The sequence below is a fragment of the Heliangelus exortis genome, chromosome 2 (assembly GCF_036169615.1).
Source record: "Heliangelus exortis chromosome 2, bHelExo1.hap1, whole genome shotgun sequence".
In the NCBI taxonomy this organism is placed as follows: Eukaryota; Metazoa; Chordata; class Aves; order Apodiformes; family Trochilidae; genus Heliangelus; species Heliangelus exortis.
In genome coordinates, this window is record NC_092423.1 from 39,392,874 (window position 1) to 39,414,073 (window position 21,200).

Consider the following 21,200-nt stretch of genomic DNA (forward strand, 5'->3'; position numbering starts at 1 on the left):
GCAATACCAGTCTCAAATCTGAGCTCCAGAGACCTGAGAAATTACCCCCCAGTAACAGTTTTAGGCACACAATAGGATTTGCTGAAAAGACCTTTCCTTGTGTCTGAACTCCAAACTTGCAAACACATGGAGCAGATGGAAACACTAGTTTGCAGGGGCACCCTATGGATTGTTCCAGTGCTTTTATGGTCCAGTACACGGTAGTCTTTGTGAATCCTTCCAGTTCATTATGTCAAGGAAAAACATTACTTGTTGATTGTTATTTCCTTTCTTAACTGCTGTTAAGTTTACAAAGTTCTCTGATGACTGTATTTGCATATTGCCTACAGGTCACTTGTGTCTTAACACCTGGGCTTGCAAATGCATATTGATTTTCCAGCAGGAGCTCGCTACCAGCTCCCTGCTGTGGAAGGGTTCTGAGCCCTAGAGACACAAACTCAGCAACGGGAGGCTTTTCCCCTGTGGTCACAAAACCCAGCACTGTCACCTGACTCACACAGCAATTTGGTATCTTCTCTTCAAACACAGCTTTTTCCTAGCTCTTCTTACGCCAATAAACACTGATTGCTGGTCACCTGGATTCCCAGGCAGTAGGACAAACACTGCTCTGGCCATGCCCATCACTCTGCAGCCCACTCACTTGCACAAAGCTCGGCTGTAGGGAGCAGAAGGCTGATTCAACCCGTTTTGTCAGTAGGAGGTACCAAAACTTTTCCACACAGCAAGCTGGGGTGGAATAACAAGGGCACTTTGCATCCTTGAGGCTCACAGACCAGCTGCCAGCCCCACCTGGATCCACCTCCTGAACACCTGGAGAGGGCAGGGCCATAGGCTGGGTGCTCACTACATGAATCCACCAGCCACACTGCCACATCTTATTCCAAATATTTTTTTTTTTTCCTGGAGCTCCTGCCAGCCTTTAAGATCCTATATCCTCCCACTCTGGTCCAAGCTCACAAGGGCATCCACCCAGCATCCTGCCAAGATGGTACTTTGAGGGGTTATTTTTTGTTCCTACAGTGACAGGTCAGATGTTGCACCTTGACTTCTTCCTTCCTGGCATAGCCAGAAGCACGTTCAGGTGACTCAGAAACTTACCACCATGTTGTGAAAAAACTCATGATAACGATGTATTATGACACCTTAAAAAACTCTGGGAGAATTCACTGTTTTTCAGCCACAGGATATAAGTAGCTCTGTAACTGCAGGTTTACCAGGGTGTTACTCTTCGTTATCGATTTGCCACAGCATCTACAAGTTCCAGACCTAGCCCAGGTCCCACAGTGTCACCTGCTGAATTGACATGGATCAAAGAGACAGGTGCTTTTACACTCCAAGTGTTGCTGAATTGCATTTTTTTCCCTAGTACTTCAGCTTTCATATATCCTTTTTTTCAGAAGACCATAGCAGCCACCCAGGTACAGGGATTATCTCATAGCTACAATAAAGTAGTGCTTTAAGTCCAGGAGTCTAGCAAACTGAAAAAGATTCAGAAATCAGATTCTTCTTAGCTTCTGTTTCACCTCAAAATTAGTCTGTTGAGAGTTTAGATATGTCCCCACCTTGGAATCTGAAATGCCAAGATAGTTATTCAGTTTTCCTCCACACCTGTATGTGAAGGCATCATTCTTTATCAAGTCTCACTGAAAAATATCCCAACATCTGTGCAGCAAACAAGGGAAATTAATTACTTCTGAGACATGGGGGAGAACACAAGAAAATTATATAAATACCAACATACATTTCAAAAATGTGATATTGAAAAAAGCTGCCAACCACAATAGGTAAGCAATGCCAGGAGAAAAAAGTTAGGAGATAAAACACACACCAGAGAAAAAGACAATAATCAATATATTAATATAAAACAATAATACAGCTGGCACAATAAAGTGATACCATGGGGAGACATGCAGTGCATCATTAGTATTCTGCTCTAATGAAAGCCACAACACACAGTGTACATTAACTAGTGTAAAGTCTTCAGCACAGTGAATATTCCACCACTTTACTGGCCCATTTATTTTAACGGAAAGAGAGATGATCCCGTTGCCAAGCCATCAGATGGTAAAAGGGATATATTTGATGGATAATAAAAAAGGGTCTGCCACAGCCGTGCAAAATATAATTCTAATTTAAATGCATGTGATATACAATGCTCACGCCATACCTGCAGAGAAAAATAAAGATGGGGGTGGGTAAGAGAGAACACAAGGGGGGGAAAACAGGAGGGGGGAAATATCATTTTAAATAAACAAAAAAAGTCACAGACATCACTCACTTTTTTTTTTTTCCCAACCTGTTCTTGTGATACAGATTGACAGCCCTTTTAATATGAAATAAATCAGCCAGGATAAGGAATGTCTCGGAGAACATACAGATTGAGCACTGATTGACAGAGCTTCTCTGAAACCCATTCTGTTTGCACTCGGTTTTTTAGCAGCTAACTTGAAAGGGTGTCAGGTGCTTTGAAACGTTTCAAGTGTTTTGAACCCAGCAAACAATCATAAAATGTGCTTATTGGTGCTCAGGCTGAAGCAGGAGTGCGGCGGGGCTCACAGGAGGACAATGCTGAGGAAGGCAGGCCAGGAGGAATGAAAGCAAAGCTTTCTTCTTCCATTCAGGCACAGGCCAGCCATCAGGATTTTTGGACTGTTTTCAACATCCATAGCTAGTTAGCATGATATTTTAAAGGGAAGATGCCATGTATTGGAAACTTGTATCGTGCCTGCGGAGAGTGCAGCATTGCATTCCCTCTACAGACTTGCAGTCGCTTTTAACCAGAGGTTGGCCAGCTGAATTGCTGCTGATGAGACATGGTAATTTTAAAGTTATGTTTGTGCTATTGCTGCTTTCCTGTTAGACTCAGGCCAGCACTGTGTCGGCTTTGACAATGTTGCAGATACTATAGTTACCTGTCTCCTCATATTTCCCCAAATGTCCTATGTCTGTTGTTATCTTGCAAAGCAAATGCCAGAACATGTCACAGTCACACTGAGAGAGAAGAGATGAAAACCAAGCCCACTGGCATTTGCAGTCTATTTTAACAGTGCTCCCTTGAGAATGACACGTTGGGCTTGTATGGGTAATTTTTGAATGAGTGGCTTGGCTTTTTTATAAAAATGGCTTGACATTTTTCTTTTATATAAGGTGCAGAAGTCATTCAGAAAGGAGATCTTGGGGTTCTCCCTCATGAAAAATCAGTCCAGTAAGGGAGAGCACTCTGCAGTAAGACTTGGTGAAAATTCGAGTTCAGCTCAGGTGCTCCACCCAAACGGCTTGAAACTCATTCAAGGGAGCCAAGAGGGAAACAAATCCAAAGAGAGCAGATCTGCTTGTATGGTCCACTTCTCAGGTACCCCAGAGTGACATGGATGGATGAGTAATATTTGTGTCAGGCTCGCACCTCTCAGCATGGCTCCTTCTGCTCTGGTCTCATCTTTTGGTATGGTTGCTACTTTACAACAGTGATGCTTGTCTCAGCACACACATCTCTCTGCATCCAGCTCCTTCAAACAGCAGACCCCCAGAAGGTAGTTATTCTCCAAAGAGCCCCTAATTTGTGCTCTGATATTTGTCTTTCCAACCTTTGCAGGAGACAGAAATTTTCACATGTTCTGGGAAAAAATCTCTGCCCCCTGGAGTGAGAAGAATGGTTCTATCACTCAGTGTGGGAGCAGATGAAATCAGTCATTTAAATTCTCAGCTTTTGCTTTTCTTTGCCTTCTAGGTCCAAGTAAACACCATCCCCTGATTCAAACTCCTCCCTCATTTCCCACCTTGCTTCCACCTCTGTCAAGGACACCAGCCTCTCTCTAAACACTCCTTACCCTTGCTGCCAACATCCCTAACCTGTACCATGCAATTCTTGGCTGATCACATCTCCTGGTGTATCAAGACATGCACAGAAATGCAGAACTGCTGCAACTGCCACCTGGGTGTCCTGAACAAGAGAGAGATGTGCACACACACCAGCTGGCACTAGGGTGGGTGGTGTGTCTGGCATGCTAAGGATGGGCCCAACCTGTTGTGAATGTGCTGAGTGGATGGCCCACACATGAGAAATGTGGCAGGGGATCCGAGACACACACTGGATGCAACAAACCAAGCACAACCCCTTTCCTCAAGGGTACTGGATGGATTGCACAAGTTCTTCCTGAGCAGGAGTTCTCTGACTTCTAGCTTCAAGAAGGAACACCCCTCTGCCCCAGAAAAATGCAGTTAATCACCTAATATTTGTGACTTTTTGAAAGTCTGCCTCTGTGAAAATGAGGTTGGTCTATGTACTTCTGGGCAACACCTGGGAACAGAGAGAGTTACAGAGCTCTTTGCCATCCACTATCATTTTTTTCAAGAGCTACATGTCTTTTCTCCAAAAGGTTGTTTGTGCCTGTATTTAAATAAAAGGAAAATTCCAGGGGAAAATTATTTTTATCTATCTCTATAAGCTAAACACAGGGCTTGATGATCAGCCTTTCCATTTCTCAGACTCCAGGGTCATCCAGGCCACCTTCTGATGTTCACAGACCTGTGGCTGTTAAATCTTACAACAGAGGGCTCTTGGGATTCAGTGACATATTTCTGTCCCTTATTTCTATATGCTTAGACCGAAGCCTTCACAGTACAGTGAGTAAAGTGCAGGAGCTAGACTGTAACTCTGGAGCCATGTATTGATCCCTGTTTTAACAGGTGTTTCAAAAGATATACTATGCCCCTGGTCTCTTCCTGGCACAAATCATTCCTTAGCCTTCCCTTTTCCCTCCTCCTCCGCATCAGAGTGCTGGTGGCACAGGAGGGAGGGCAATACAGAGCCTCCATCCCCTTTCAGTCCCCTCTGTGGAAAGGGGCAAAGCTGGTGACCATTACTGTGCTATTGTTGGCTCTGTCATCCTGGGTTATAGCCAAGTAAGGCTGAAGGGGGACCCTCTGTGACTCTCTGGTTCCTGCAAAAAATCACAGCAGATTAGCAGCTTTGTCTCAGGAGACCTAAAGAGTGGGAGGGCTTCAGAAATCCCTGCCCATCTCTGCATTACAGGTATCTGTCTCTTTGCACCCTGTGCCTGTGTATACTGAGCTGGTGTGCCACTATCTCCAAGTCTCCCCAGGGAGATAGACAGCACCATGGACACCTTCTGCTGGCCCTTTCCTCTTTCCTCTTCTTTTTTTCAATATTCCTCTTACCTTTTAACCTTCTAGCTGTTTATGTTCATCTTCTCTGATGGGATGTGAAGCTCATGCAGAAGTCAAGTCCACATGGAAAAACAAAACAAGGTTCACTCCCTGCACAAACTCCCATTGGGAGAACAAGTCTCCCATTTTACTTGTATATACATGCATATCACTCCTTTTTCATATAATCTTCTCAGGTTCCACCTAACTCTCATTTTTATCTTCCAGCTTCAGCAGTGACCCTTCTTGCTCATAGCTGCCAGAGCAAGATATGAGCCCCCTGCTCCCAACATCAGTCATTTTTGTGTGGGAGCTGAATGGCACAAGGTCACCCAAACATCTTCCTGGCTTTCCTGGGCCTCCAAGGCATGACTGCACTGCTGGGCCTGCCATACTGGAGACTCTGACCCTTGCAGGTCTTTGCCAGAGGGCAGCACTGGGAATCAAAGCTCTGTTCTTCAAGAGCTGGCAGGTTTAAAAGGTGGTCCCCCAGAGTGCTGAGCTGTGGTGCTGACGAGCATCAAATCTATCTTAAAGTTGGAAATATGATCCAGTTGGGAATGACTGTGATTTAATGTCATCCAAGTACTACAGGGCACACTTCTTAAAGAAACTGCTGTAAATTATTTGTGGCTAATTCTGTGTGGATGGAGGGCATGATATGTTCTCAAGTACAAGAGCCCTGCTTGTATCTAATAACTGTTATATCTTCTCTGAAATTTACTGCTGATGTCTCAATTTTAACAATTTAAATAACAAGCTTAACCAAGCGGAACTAGGCGGAGGCAGGCTGGCTCCCTTGATGAAAGCAGGACAACTCCTATGTCTGAGTACATTTATACTTTGACATGAGCAGTGACACACAGAGATGAAATCTGGTTAAAGCTGCAGCTTTCTCAGAGCGGTGACAGCTTCTTAGTCTAAGTAAAACTGTTTCTGAAGTGGGCTTAGCTGCTAACTTTACTTAGGAGAATGACTGGAAAAAAATGACCCTGAGAGGCAGGATTAGAGAAGATGCACTACTGGACTCAGAGCAGGCTCAGGATCCCCAAACCAGAGGGATGCTGCGTGCTTCGATGGCACTGACGGGCTTGGAGGGCCCTGGCTGAGCTCCATGCATGACTGCAGGGCTCTGGAATGACTTAAGCCCCAATGCAAATCAGGGGGTTTTGACAAAAGCACGTGTTGCAGATGCTGGAGGGCAATGTTGTGCGTGTTTTAATGCTATGAAGCATAATTGGTGATTATGAGGACTGGCCTAAGGAAGCTGATAGAGTCATTCAATGAGGGCTTTTGTGCCACTGCGGCAAGGGAACCCTTGGAGAACAAGTTCTTCATTGTCACTGAAAAAGAATAACCCATAAAGGGAAAGAAAACCCTTAACATATCATCCACACCCACTTGCAGAGCTTCCAGATAATTATGATCAGAAAAGGAAATAGAGACACTCTTGTTCTCCCTCTGCACTAGACAGCAACACCCTTAATCAAAAAAATCATACAGGAATCAGTAAAAGGTTCCTCTATGCAGCTGCTGCAAATCCCACAGACTTCTATCTCAGCAGATAGGTGAATCACATAAATAAATATATCTGGATTAGGGATACTGTAGACCTGATCACCCCACAAATTTAATAGGAAAAATTGCCTTCTTTCTCTCGTGTGAAGGGCAGAGCCTGAACATCAGAGGAACCTTGCTTTCCATGCATGCTGCTTCTCTGCATGATAGCAAAGTGTGGGTCATGCTGATCTACACCAACTATAATCTCGATCTGGGAATAAACACACCAGATCTCATCATTGCTATTTTCTGATATCACATACTAAAAATCTTTCCCGAGCTATATCAGGATCTCTTTCAATTAACGATCCCCCCTACCTGGTTTCTTGGATGGGAAACAGTTTACCTTTATCTGCATATTCAGTGAAATTATATTAATACTGAGTCACCTACATTTATTGTTAGAAGTAGGTGATTCTTACAGAAAAATGAGGAAAAAAATAAAGGAGAGTCAGAGGTGAAGGAGAATACAGTTTTTCCTCCTAGAAATGGTTGCTGTAAAAATCTTGAAATACTTCTGGCAGGTGGTCCTACCAGTAAAGCTGGCAACAGTTCTGTTATCCTTATAACTTAAATGAAGTTTTACCAGCTCCAAGAATAAAGTAAGTTAGGGAGAAAAATAATTTTGTCGACAGTAAAACTGCATCTATACTGGGAGTTTTACTGGCATAGGTTTGTGAGTTGCTTGGGTGATTTTTCCCAGGCCTCTTACCAAAAGTAGCTAAGTGCTATAATACAGCCCAAGTGAAACCCATCAATGGTGAGAAGTAATACACAGGAGAATGAGAAAAGGCTTAGTCAATGGGAAAAGAAATGGGTCTATGATGGGAACCAAAGATACAAAATTAAATAAAATGGCAGCTATTGTATTATTTATATGATTTATTGGCATAATTATTCATTATTTATTCTGGGCTTGAAGAGTCACAGGCATCAATCTAAAATCCTTCAGAATGCCAATCCTATCATGAGAAGACAGTCTTTCCTTTAGGTCAGCTGGTTTCGATATATTAGTACAAGTGAAAGACAGTCCATCAGGTCTGTCAGTTGTCTGAGGAATTCCCCCAGACTCCTACCACATCCCAGATGACATATTTACTAAATCTTGGGTATCTGTGAAGTTATAACAGGCCATCTCCTCTTCCCTCTTTCCTTTTTTTCCTCTTTCCCTTTTCCTTTCATTTTTCTTTCTTCCTTTCCTTCCTTTCCCTTCCTTTCTTCTTTTATCTTTTTCTTGCTCTCATTCTCTCTTTCTTCCTCTCTCTTTTTCTTGATGCTCACTGGAGTGTAACATCAAAATATTTGTTGTGGTAAATTTAAATTATAGTCACTGGGTAAGTATAGAACATTGGTTAATGCTTATAGTACATTCATATTTACTTGTTTCTGACACTAACATTTTTATTTGGGGTAATTTTCTCTTAAGATGCTTCATTTTTATTCTTCCTTTGATCTGAGTTTATGAGATCCCATCAGTCACAGTAAATTTCAATCTGCCAGAAGACAGCCCTCAATTCAGACAACTGTAACCAGCAATCAATAAGATTATTTCACCTTTAATGATCCACCTGCATGAAAAACAAGACTTGCTCTCTTCATTAGACCTTGCTGTAAGTTATGCATTCCTTTCCTCTGTGGATAGTTTCACAGCTGATGAAACATGTGCCCGGGTCTTGAAAAACAAAATATTTGTGCGATTGAGACTGCTGTGAAATACAGTGGGTCAGACACAAATGCACAGAGGTGCAGGAGAAGTCAACCTTGCTCTGTAGCCCCCCCGGAAATCAAGCAGGAGGGGCTGCAGCAGTGAGTGTTTGCTTGCCCAGGGCTGGAAGGAGAGTGATAGCAGACAGCTATCAGGCAAAGCACAGCATCAGGATGAGACCCTCCTGGAGCAAGCAGGGGACGTGAGGGCAGAGTCTTCCCCAGAGCTTCTTGGGGCAGCCCCCCCACACCATGTGGGCCCCGTGATGGGGAGGGATAACCCACGAGGCAAGGGCTGTTAGTGGAAAGGAACTCCAGGGCTCTTCTGTGGGCTTGCTCTCCAGATTGTCCTGTAGGAAGCATGGAAAAATGCATCTGCTTATCAGCACAGCACGCCCATTAGGCCTTCTTCATCCTTTAAATTCCTTCAAAGTGCACTGTTGTTCACGGTGCTTACGGACACAGCGGAGGAGAAACAACACTTTAAACTTATGCTGGCTTTTCGTTTTGCTTTCAAATTACCGTACAAATCTCCTGAATTTTCATCTCATTTAGCTGAACCAGGCTGTGGCCCACAAATTCCTGATGAGTGTGAGCGTAAAGTTTGGCCTCAGATGGAGCTACTTAGGGAGCTTTACTCCCAACTACTGGGAAAATGATAGCTTCTGTTCTTTATTAATATTTTGCCTTATTTAATTATTTTTGCATGGTTACATTTTTGTATATGAGAGAAGCAATAATTTAGAATAAAATATTCTGGAAAGTTGCTAAAGTCAAGGGGCCAAAACTCTGTCTCCACCATGCACTCCTCAGTTCAGAGTATGTTGTGACAATAACTGCAATAAAGGAATAACTCAAAGGAGAGCCTGTCATGAGGCGTAAGTGAAATCCTGGTCCCAAAAGTCTACAGCAAAACATTTACTGTCTTTAAGGGGAAAGGATAACAGGCAAAAATCTATTTCTATCACATGCTGAGGAATATCTGACCTTGAGCCAGGGATGAACCTCAGCCAGAAATAAGAATCAAAATGTTTTCTTTGGCAGTTGAGTGCAACTTTGGTTAGCAGAGAAGCTAATTCAGACTATAAACATTTCCCAGACATCAAAAAGATGTAAAAAAACCCGACACATGCAAAACCAAGACAGAACAAACCCAGAAGATAACTATCTTCTAAATCAAACATTTTTGCTGAAGTCATTGCTCCAACAAGACCAACATCCAAATGACTCCAGCAGAGGTGGGTTTAAGTAACCCTGGTCCAAGCTTGTTTTTGAAAGGTGACAGTAGGGTTCAGAGCTGCAAAACAGGGAAAAAAAAGGGGGAAAAAAAAGAAAGAAAAAAAAAGCTGCTATAAATTTCTAACCCTGCTTTTTTCCCCTCACTGTTTTGTCCGTGATGACTGGTATCATCTTTTTCAGCCTACAAGGATAATTCTTTATAAATATGCTGTATAATAACCACCAGTTTTGTAACTTTACTGACTACTGTGTGTGGCTGTGTGCATGAGAGAGAATTTGACCTACTTAGCCCCACTCTAAATTATTGGAAACAAATTGAAATTATGGCTCTTTTATAGTGTAAATACACACATAAAATTTTGAGATGTTTAGGAAAACTTAATAGCACAACTTTTTGTAGCAACTTGCCTAGACAGCACAGAGAGACCACTTCTCATGTTCCTACAGAGTTTACACAGAGTACAAAGATTCCTTTGTCTTTTCTCGCCTTTGTCTCTGCAGCTGATACCAAAGTTTGTTGGTACAATCTTAAAAAGGAAGGATTGCTATTTCAGTCCATCAGAATTGCTGTATGAACACATTTTGCATTGCAGCCTTAAAAGTAGCTGTGCTTCTCGCTTTTGTTCTTTCATTATGTGAGACTCGCAGTTATTCAGTATTTTATTCTCATTAGAACACTGCTTGTCACATGTTTTCACCAGAAACATTCATCACCAAGGTCAAAGGGTGAATATCATGATCTATTATGCTTAGAGGAATCTAATGAAAAGCCACATAATTATCCAATTTTAAGAGAAGCATGTAAAAAAAGAAGGGGGGGCACTTGCTATAATTTAAATTGTTTTGTTTCCCTGAAGCAAAATTCAGCACCTGATTGACAGGACATAATGATAATTCTTATTGATATGGTGATGTTAATTGTGTAGAGATATTAAATAAGTCCCATATTCCTGAGGTAAATGCATGCTCTTAACCTGCACCTGAACCTGATTTTTGATGCAGTCTGAGGATGAGGCAAAGATACAGATAACTGAGCACAAGTGGATTTTCAGTCTTGTGTGGCAGAATGGAAATTGGAATCTTCAGAATCTATTAGGAGAACAATTCTGCAGTTGCTCACACTTTTATAAATTATGCTGTATATGGTGCTAAGACACAAAGTCGGGAGTTTCAATTGGGGAAAATTACCATGACTTTACTGCATCTACAGGAGTACACTTTTTTTTCCTTTTTTCCCCAAAGGTAGAAAGCAGTTTACATTTTAATAGAGGCATACTTAAATAAGATGAAAAACTTTCTGTCACTTAACTCACTGACTAGATTGTCCTCTAAAATGCGGGACAAGTAGCAGAAACTGCAGGCGCACACAAAAAAAACCCAAAAAGCCAAACCAAAACAAAAAAACCAGCAAGACAGAAAGATTCAGTTGGCATAGTAATTTAAATGTCTTTTACATTCGAATTCTAGCTCGGTGATAGTCACCAGCTATGCACAAAAAAAGTGTGGAAACAGCATGGTGGTATGGAAGTGGCTGAGAACAGAAGTGGGTTTCAGAAAGAAACAGGTTATATTTCTGAATTTCCCCTAAGGACATATGTCTTGACATTGACTAAGTTCTTCAACCTCTCCGTGTACCTTAATTCTTCCATTTTTGCAATGGTGCTAATGAGCTTTTTTTTTTCTTTTTCTTTTTTTTAACACATGGAATCAGAAAGTCACAATTTGAATAATGTCTTGGGATTGATCCATTTGGGGCTTGATAGCCCCAAGATGCTGAGCAGTTCAAACCTTCATGCATATTTCAGCACATGCCTGAAGCTCACTGGGACCATCCATACATTAAAAACTAATGCTCTCATGCTCTGCTGGAAGGTGCTCTGAGCGTGCTGAAAGGGAGAAGCTTCAGTTCACCCTAAGAAATATGTCGTAGGGCTGCCTCTGCCAAGCATGGTGAAATTACAAAAACTGCTGTCCCTTCTTGTTAAAGCTCTTCTTTCAGGAGCCTTGGCATGACACCTCAGGCACTCAGAGAAGTGGTGGTACCTCTTGCTTTACACTTCCCACTCAGGCAGGTGATTCAACAAGGTGCTGATGACTAAAGCAAGGCTACATTGTCTCCTTTTCTGGGTTCTGAGAAACTTGGCGTTGCATATGCTCCCCTTTTTCAACTCCATACAAGGCTGCTCGTGGTGCCTGAAGGCAGAATCAGGCCACTAAGACCCAGCTCTGGTACCTGCCCCATCATTTGGAAGCACACTACCCTGCAGCAGATGCCAGTCCCAGCTCACTGTGACAGCCCAGTGAAGAGCACTGTGCTTTGGGCTCTCACTCCATCAAAGGCAAAGGGAGGGGGACATGGGGGACAGTTACCCAAAAAAGCTGAAGAGCAAGAGACCTCCCAGCACAGCTCTGTGCTGGCTGCCCCTACTATAAACTAGTGTGTGTGTGTGTGCTCCCTTCTGCGTGTTTATTTCTCTATAGGGTGGGTTGGGAAGCCTGGAGCTCACCCCTGGCCACCCACAGAACAAAGGTGGTGTTGTCCTTCTCCCGAAATCCAGGACAGGAGCGAAATTACTTCCTGCAGAGAAAGGTGGAAACAGGGGAGGGTCTGTGGCTTGGAGGGGAGCCTCAGGGTTATGATGCTTCCCTGGGGTGCCCCGGGTTTGGTGCAGTGTTTGTCCCACCCTGTGCTGGGGCACTGTCTGAGCACAAACCCATAAGGAGGGTGAGTCCTTCAGGCCCAGCCACACAATTTTCGCAGCTTCTGCAGTTTAGAAATTGATCCTGTTGACATCTTCAGCTCACAAAGACTTGCAATTTAGGACCCAAACAGTCCCACTTGCGTAGCAGAAGTGACTTAAGGAGCCAGCAAGATTAATGAAACAACCAGGGACAAACTCAAAATGAGGCAAGCTGCTCCAGAAGTTATGTATATACAGACTGAACACAGCAGGGACGATAGAGAGATAAAGGGAGAGAGTTAAAACTGAGTCAAACGCCCATAAAATAAACCCCAAATCACATTTCTAAGCATTAATAACACTTTAAATAAGCTGCTATAAAAATGCCAAAAATAATATATTAACTTTGAAAATCGCATTTACAGCACTTACACATAAAACTGAAATGCACTTGTGGTCCACTGTGTAGTTTGCTTGTTAGATGAGCAGCCAAGGATCAATAACTCTGCAGGACAACTGCTAAGGATGGTTTACATGAGATAATTTTGGCTTCTATTTTATGAACATGATCAACTGCTTTTTTAAAGTAATTTGGAGATATCACACCTAACAGCCTCCCAGCTTTGGTCTGCTTTTCATCTTATGTTACAACATACAGGCAAGAAATTATTATGTTTTAAATGTGCATCTTGGAATCAAATATAGCCTTGTTAAGTGAACCAGCCACTGAAAGATGTGGTGGTTTAACTTAAAAGGCAGTCTCTGGATATCAGGGAAAGAACTGAGCATTTTAAAATGAAAAAATGTCCTTAACTGAGTGCCACAAAGGCCAGTGGACAGAGGTGTAATAATTGTGCCAGCTTCCACCACTTCATTGAAAAAAAGCACAATAGAAAGCATACCAACCTCATAAAGAACTAGATGTTAAGAGATAGTTAAAGAACTAGCTCATAAAGAACTAGCTTCCTCCAGAAAAAAAAAAAAAAAAAAAAAAAAAAAAAAAGCTGTGGACAGCAAATAGTGCTTCTGAGACTGGGCTATGAATAATGGCCATGTATGTTCCAATGGGGAAAAAGAAATACTAAAAAGCTCCAGTTCACCTTCATGGATTTTTTTCACTTAGCAGGCTTGTGATTCTATCAGAACTGGCATATCCATCTAAACAGCTCCTCAGATCAAATCTGTAAAACACTGGGCACCTTTCAGCAGATGCCCACTGAACATATCCAGAAAGAACTAACAAAAATAACTAAGGGGCAAGAAGGATTGATGTGTAAGGAAAAATAATCAAATAAATTGGTCTTGATCTAAAACTGATGAACTGAACATAACATATTGAAGGCAGTAACATTTTACTGTTTTAGATCCATCGTAAATTAATAAAGTCCCTTTATTATCTGACTTGAAGTTGGGAGGAAGTTACTATAACAAGACACAGCCTATTATGTCAGAGAGGGAAAGAGACCAGCTAGAGACTAGAATATAACAGTCTGCAGAGTGGTAAATCTATAAATCTTAAAGGTATCACAGAGGGGTCCTCTGAGAGGGTCTCCCTAAAGCCCAGCTGCTCAGGCAATACCTGCATTTAGCTCACAGGGATAAAGATGCACCTCTCCTTTGGTGGCCCGTATCCTGAATGTTTGTTTCCCTGAAAACCAGTATGGAAGAAGATAAGCTAATACACAGCCCATTCTCACATATTTGTGAAACACATATCTAGACTCATGAATTTTGATATGCTCCTGGATCCATTAACACATAGTCCTGGTGACCACCTGGAAAGAGAATTCAGTTACTGAAAAGACAGAAGGGTGCTGGAGCAGGCTGTAATGCTTTGCCTGGTAATGAAGCCTAACAAGTTTAAGAAGGTCAGATTTTCCCTGTGGGAAGAGAATAGTCAAGGACATCTATAGGGAAGAGCCATAAGATCTTTGACAGATCAAGCAAGTTCAGGCACGGTTTGTTGTACTTGATCAGAAGCTGAATCCAAACTAATCTACACTTTAAGACAGTGCTCTTCACTGGTCAGGAATCTGCTGGATCTCCTGGAGGAAGTGGAGTGGCTAACTTAGCCTGACTCCAGATACCACCAGATCTGCATCATGGTTTGCTCACCACCAAACAAGAAATCCTAAATTCAGAGTCCAAATACTCACACATCTTATTTTGTGCAATTAGCAGGAAGTGGACCTAAAGTTCATGGATAAGGTCCCTCTATACAAGGACACTGTCCCACAGAAAGTGAAGATGGTACAACACCTTTCCACTTTGCCTTAGTTACATGGCTAATTAAAGGGGACAATTCAAGATGGGCTCAGAGGAAAGAGGTGGACAGAGATAAGGCATAACACAAAAACACTGTGGGGTTTTTTGTGTCCTACAGTCCAGTTTACTTGTTAGAGGTCCAGCTGTTATAAATTAACTCTAGCTGTAGCACTCTACTGTTGATCTGAGTGAGGAATTAAGGCCCACACTGTACAAAACTTGTTTGTCCCTAATAGCAACTCACTTTTGTCTGTGGAAGGATGTCAGCTTCAAGGCTGAAGAGGAAGGTTTCATAACTAGGTAAAACAGTACAAATGGTGACTGGCCCAGAATTTATATGAGGTGTATAGGTCCCTGCTCTGTCACAAGTCTCTTGCACAGGCTGGAGCAAACTAGGTACCCTGCTGTCCCCAGTGCTCCTTCCAGAAAACCAGTTCTGCAGTCCTGTCCCTTTTAAATGGATGAAAGCGACCACACAGCTGCAGAGAGGAAGTTCTACTTGATAGTCAACTTGACAGAAGGATTTTTTCAGGTACAAAGTTGTCCCTAAGGAGCTATGGTGGAAATCACTTGAAGTGTTTCCAGGCACAATGAACATGGCCTAAGAGAATCCTCTCTCAACAGGTTTTTACAAGCAGATTGAAAATTAAACTTCAGCACCTTGTAGACTACCCTTCTGAGCCAAGAGAACAGATCAGATAACTTTGATTTATGAGAAGCGAATCCTGAGAGTTGGTGGATATGCTTAACAAAATGATAGGCAACACCCAGAAGTGCTCCTGGGCTAAGAAAACTATACAACTCAAAAATAAAGTACAAAAGTGCAATGAAAGACAGATAACCCTAGAGCTGACTAGTCTTAAGGATCATGTACTGAATTCCAAGCCCCAGCCAATAACCTCTAAATCATATTTCACTTCAGGAATCCCTTTGCTCCTGGGATTAGTTGAGTCACCTCACATGTCACAGCCCAAATCCATAGAGAACAACTACCAAAATAATTGTTTTGACCAGGTGTCATAGACTGTAAGCTTTTATCACAGTAGCCTGTGTACTTGTGGCATAATAGGAGATTAGGACTCACTTGAGAAAGAAATAGCTTGTCACTCCATCGATCAGAAGGTTGTACAAGAGACCAGCATTGCCATCATCTTGGAACAGGGGTGAGTTTGAGGAGGGACAAGGAAATTACTGCAGCTATTGAAGAGACATAGATCACTTCCCTGCTCACACCTGGCCAGCTACTTTGACCATCAAGTTAAGGCAGAAAACAACATGACAGATTGAGGATGTGTCTATGTCAAAACGTGAACTCCATTTTGTTCTCTGAAACATATTTTGTGTTGATGCCTCTATATAGTGCTGTGACCTTCACTGAAGAATGTCACCCCACGCTGGACGGCAAAACAATTTGTAGATTACCTCATACATTTTACTGCAGAAACAAAGAAGCCATCAGCCATGAAAAATTCTTTCCTAACAAATGTGTTTTACTGTATTTTGTCTTTGAATACCTTTCCCAACCACAGCAAAGGAGGAGGCTGATGGTAAAGCCTAGAAGAAAGAGCATATGGACAAAATAAAGCAGAATGCAAATGTAGGCATGTTGGAAGAAAACTCACCAAGTCTTGGGTTTTTTATTGCCTCAAGATGAGACTGTAGGAGATCTGTGTTTGGGATTTGTGTTCTTTCAAGAGTGGTCTGTTAACAGCAAAGTGTTTGGGATTAAGAACATCTTCCTGATCCACTGCTCCTGGGATGCTGCTAGAGCTTCCCTGCAATGTGAAACCTAAGGGGTCTAAGCATCTGAGGAATGGGGAAAGCAGAGAAATTAATACAGAGGTGAAAAGACCATGCTGATGAGAGTGCTTGCACTCAAAAGATTGTACCCACAAGGCCCAGTACTAGGTAAGGATACCTGTTTCTAGAGATGTATCTAGAAGATTCAGAGGAAAAGATTATTACAAGTTATTTCCCTGGAGGGTAACCAGCCACTTTGGCTTTGATATTGCTCCTCTGCCTATGCACTGCTCATTTCCCAGGCCATGCATCCAGAGAAAAAGCAATGGCTTCAGAGTTGAACCAAGAACCTCACCTTGTGCCCGCATGAGCAGACAAAGGATATTTACATGCTGTTCAAACAAGGAAGACAGATTTCCTGTCTAATTCAGAGGAATTGTTTGTAGATTGCTGCACTGGCCATAAAAAGTCATGATGAACAGGAGACCTTTCCATGAAATGCCCTAGAACAATCTATAAACTCCACTCCTCAGGTATTTCCTTCTGCAAGTTGTTCTGACTAAGAACAAGTCAAGTTTGATAGAAAAATCTGGAACTGTTGAATTACATGAAAATAAAGCAAAACAGTTCCTTCTGCAGTAGGATTTGTCTCCCTGGTGTCCCTGCTAGGGCTCCCAGCCATTACCTGTGAGACTGAGTTCAGATTAGAGACCCAGAATTTCCCTGTGTTAAAAGTCCATTTTCATCCTTTGTTTCTCCTGCCACAGAGAAGCACAGAAAACTGTCCCCAAACCAGAAGTAGTATTGAGACAGCTTATCCAGCACAGAGAACAGGGACTGGAGATCCTTCTGTTCTGTACCATGTCTGATTTTGGTTTGATGGATTTGCAGAAAAATTCCTAAGAAGAAATAGCATAGTCATGGCAATTTCTTTCCTTAATTTTAAAGGCCCACTATGTCAAACTAAAGATGGTAAAATCTAGACCTTTATTTAGTCTCTGAACAGTCATGTCTATGTGAGGCAGAGACTGAAGGGAGGCATTCAGTGTCCATGTCAGAAAGCTCTGTGTTTCTTCCTGTCAGATGCCCCACGAAAGAGAAATGCCTTTCATTACTGGTCTAGCACAAGGAGAAAGTGGAATAAGATAGAGAGAGAAATATAAACAGATAAACTCACCACAGATCTGGATGTATATTTTTTTGAAAAATTTCTCAGGTGTCTGTGTTGAAGTAATAAAGTCTCCAGCTATGTGTTAAAACTGGAAGATTTTTTTTAAATCCACAATCACTCCAAACTAACACCGCCTAACTAGTAAACAAGATGTGAGCTAGGACAAATACTCACTGCCAGATGTAATACAGTGAAACAAATCATGTTTTATCCTCCTTCATCTGATTATTTCCCCATTGCATTTTTTATCCTTGTAGACTATGAGTTTAAGACTCTGAGCTGGGATGTGCTCTTGGTGATATTTTCTAGAGTAAAAGATACGTATTTGAGTCTATCCAGGCAATTCGAGGGTTTTACTTCTCCTGCTTGCACCCAAGGGCATGTTGCTCCTGCATTTATCCAGGGCAAGGGACACCAAAGCAGTGACTCACGGGCTCTGTTGCCGGGGCAATTGGGTTTAGCTAAAAGGAATGGAAGGACATAAGTTGAGTAAAGGCAAGAAAAGCAAACAGGAACTCTTTGCTGGAACAAAATAGTTACAACTGAGCAAAACTTACCAGCGGAGCATAACAGCCACTCGATTTCAGATATTTTTAAGTTATAGTAGTGTAGAATAATACATGTACTGGGTATCTCAATGCAGAAGAAATATACCCCATATATATCAATGATACGTGAATAGCATGTGTTTTACAATATGGATGTATGCAGAGGTACTTTCACCCAAATAAATTGACACAGAAGGTCATATTTGACAATTTAAATACACCTGTGACAATGTTGGTGTGATCCTGAGGTTATTTCCAAGTGGATAATATAAAATGAAGCATCAGAGACAATTTCCAAACCTAATCAAGCATCTGAAAATACAGTGAGCCTAATTTATATGTATTTTTTAAAACGCTCAATAGACTGACTCCTACTACGCATAGGATCTATTACAAATGAGAATGGCTGTAGACAATATACACTGAAGCTTTTTCTAGATCACATTCTTACAATCTGCTGAGCATGTAGCATATCTACACATGCTGCTGCTACCTCTATAATACTAAGGTACACAGGGAGTAGCATAACACCCAGCTGTGACTATAGGGGACTGTCCTCTTCCCTCTTAGCATTTTCGCTGAAGATCTCAGCCTTGCTGGACTGCATCCAACCCTCACGGAAGGGAATGAAAAAAGAACAAGCAGTGCAGCCAGCTGGACTGTTTGTCCCAAACTGGGCAGCCTCAGGATGGGCCCACAAGGCCACAAGGCTCTCTACAAAGAGGGAGCTCTAACAGTGCTCTTTGTAGTGTGTGCTCTTAATTCTGCTTCTAAACATATACCCAATATCTCTTTAAGAACTAGTCTTTTATGTCCATAAAACATAGCTCTCATTCACTTCTTCCCTTCCACTGGGCCAGAGGTTTAGCAGTTTATTCAATAATAAATATTATAATTTATCCAATAATAAAATAGTGCTTGATACTTGTTTTTTGTTTGGTTTTGTTTTAAATGAAAAGCTTCTCTACAAAAGGAAAGAAAAACCCATAAATTTCCCCTTAAAGAATCCCAAGGACTTCTCATAAACAACTGGAAAGTCAGAGCACAGATTTAAACTTCACCTGTTTTCCTAACCGAACTTTGCAGAAAGAATGAAGTGTCAAATTTTACTTTGGATATCCTAACTGTGCATATGAAATACTAAACATAAAATGGTCAAATGCTGCTATTCCAACTAGGACTGTATCTCCAGAGAGCTTTCTACTTTTACATGGGCTTTTACCTGGATATATGTAGAGACATATTCATGCGTGCACATGCCGAAAGCTAGGTGGACATAAATTCACGCAGACAGAGTTCATCCTGCAAAGAGTACACCTCTGGAGTTATTTAGACCTTCCCCTCTGTGCAAAAATGCTGATTTATGTACCTGAAGACCTGGCCCTAGAAACACTGCCGTCGCGGCCACGTCTGCCTCATCTTTCCTTGGCTGTCGCCGAGAGGCACAGCAACACGTGACAGAGGTTTTTTGCCTGACCCCCTATCCCAGGAAACCCATCAAGGAGGGAGCAGGGATGCCGGACATCTCTGGAGCAGGGCAGCATGCCAGTTAGGGATGCTGGCTTACAGCAACCCCGTTGGCACACCAGAGAGTCTGGGCCATCCTGCCCCATTCCCAGAAGGTGCTCAGGCACTGCTTCCTTGGAGCACTGCCTTAGCTATGGTCTAACACAATAGATCTCAAGGAACATTTATGCTGTGTTCACTGCGCATTCAACTGTGGCCACTTCAAAGGTTTAGCCAAGTATTTTATGGCCATGGTAAAGGGTTCTTATTGATTTAAATTGCAAGCCTGGCTCCCATCAGCTTCACTTGAGGGCAAAAATGCAATAAAATATCCCACAGCAGAGAGACAGACGTATCACATTGAAAATCTTAAGAGATCCTTTTTACTATAATCGCCTTCAGTGGCATATATATAAATATATATTTTCTTTTTTAAGGACAAAGTTATCTTGGAGATTTGTCCATCTCTCCAGATTTGGGAGGATCTCCCCCTGAAATCTGCCAGCATGTCTCTCCAGAGAGTAGGCATGAACCAAACTCCATAGGGTTTAAGTTTTTCTCTATTTGTCAGCCACATGTGTAGCATTGCTGGGATGACATTGATGTATTGGCAAACATTAGCATGGAGCTGTAGAGTTTGGTCATTAAATCATCTGCATATGTGGCAAGCAAACCCCAGGTGACTCAGAGGGACAGGACGGGAGAGCAGGGGGGCATTTCTGCACCCCAAGGGTCCCCATGCACCCCCTGAGGGACACACTGCCACACTGGGGAACCCTTCTCTGGATTGGGAAAGTCCTCCCACACTGCCATGGTTTTGAGAAAGGAAAGACATTATCAGTTTGGAGCACTGTTTGTCATCTTCTCATCATGGAGATGCTCTAACGCAGTCACAAAGGAGATCCCCTCGCTCGGGTGGTGTGAAAAAAAATAGGCAATAGGGTTTTTTTTCTTTATAATAATTTACCTGAAATGCACCCGAGGTGAAGATAACCTCCGGACACGTGTGGAAAATAGCAAATGACTGCTACGTATCTGACATTTGAAATAACATGTTTCTGGAGGGTTGACATTACAAGAGTCATTTCACTTCAAAATGTTATTCCTAATGTAATTTTTTCAAATTCATAAGAGGCGCTCGCAAGGATTCAGCGCAGCGCCGGAGTCACTCGAAAGACAGAGGTCAAATTCATTTCATTTCTTTTATGTTTTCCTCTCCCCGCTAGATGAAACAAATGATTGAGCCGGGAACGCTTGGCAGGTCGGTGGCTCTGCGCGGCGGCGCCCGTCGCAAGATCGATTTTCCCAGTCCGGGGGGCGCGGGCGGCATGGCTGACATCTGTCGCGGTTGTCATGGCAGCCTGCGGCGCGGCCGGGGTCAGGCCTGACAGAGAGGGCCTCCCTGCCTCCGCCCGCCGCGCTTCAAGGTTAACAGCCAATGGACCAAAGAAATAGGCAATTATAGTGCAGTCAATTCTGGTTAGGGAAATACCCGAGAAGTAAATATATCTGATCAGCGGGTGAAAATGAAGCAGCCCGGCGCTGTTGGTGGGGGGTGGCGGTGCCCTCCCTCCGGGCGTGGGGCTGCACCCTCCCAGGCCCGGCGGCCACCAGCAGCCT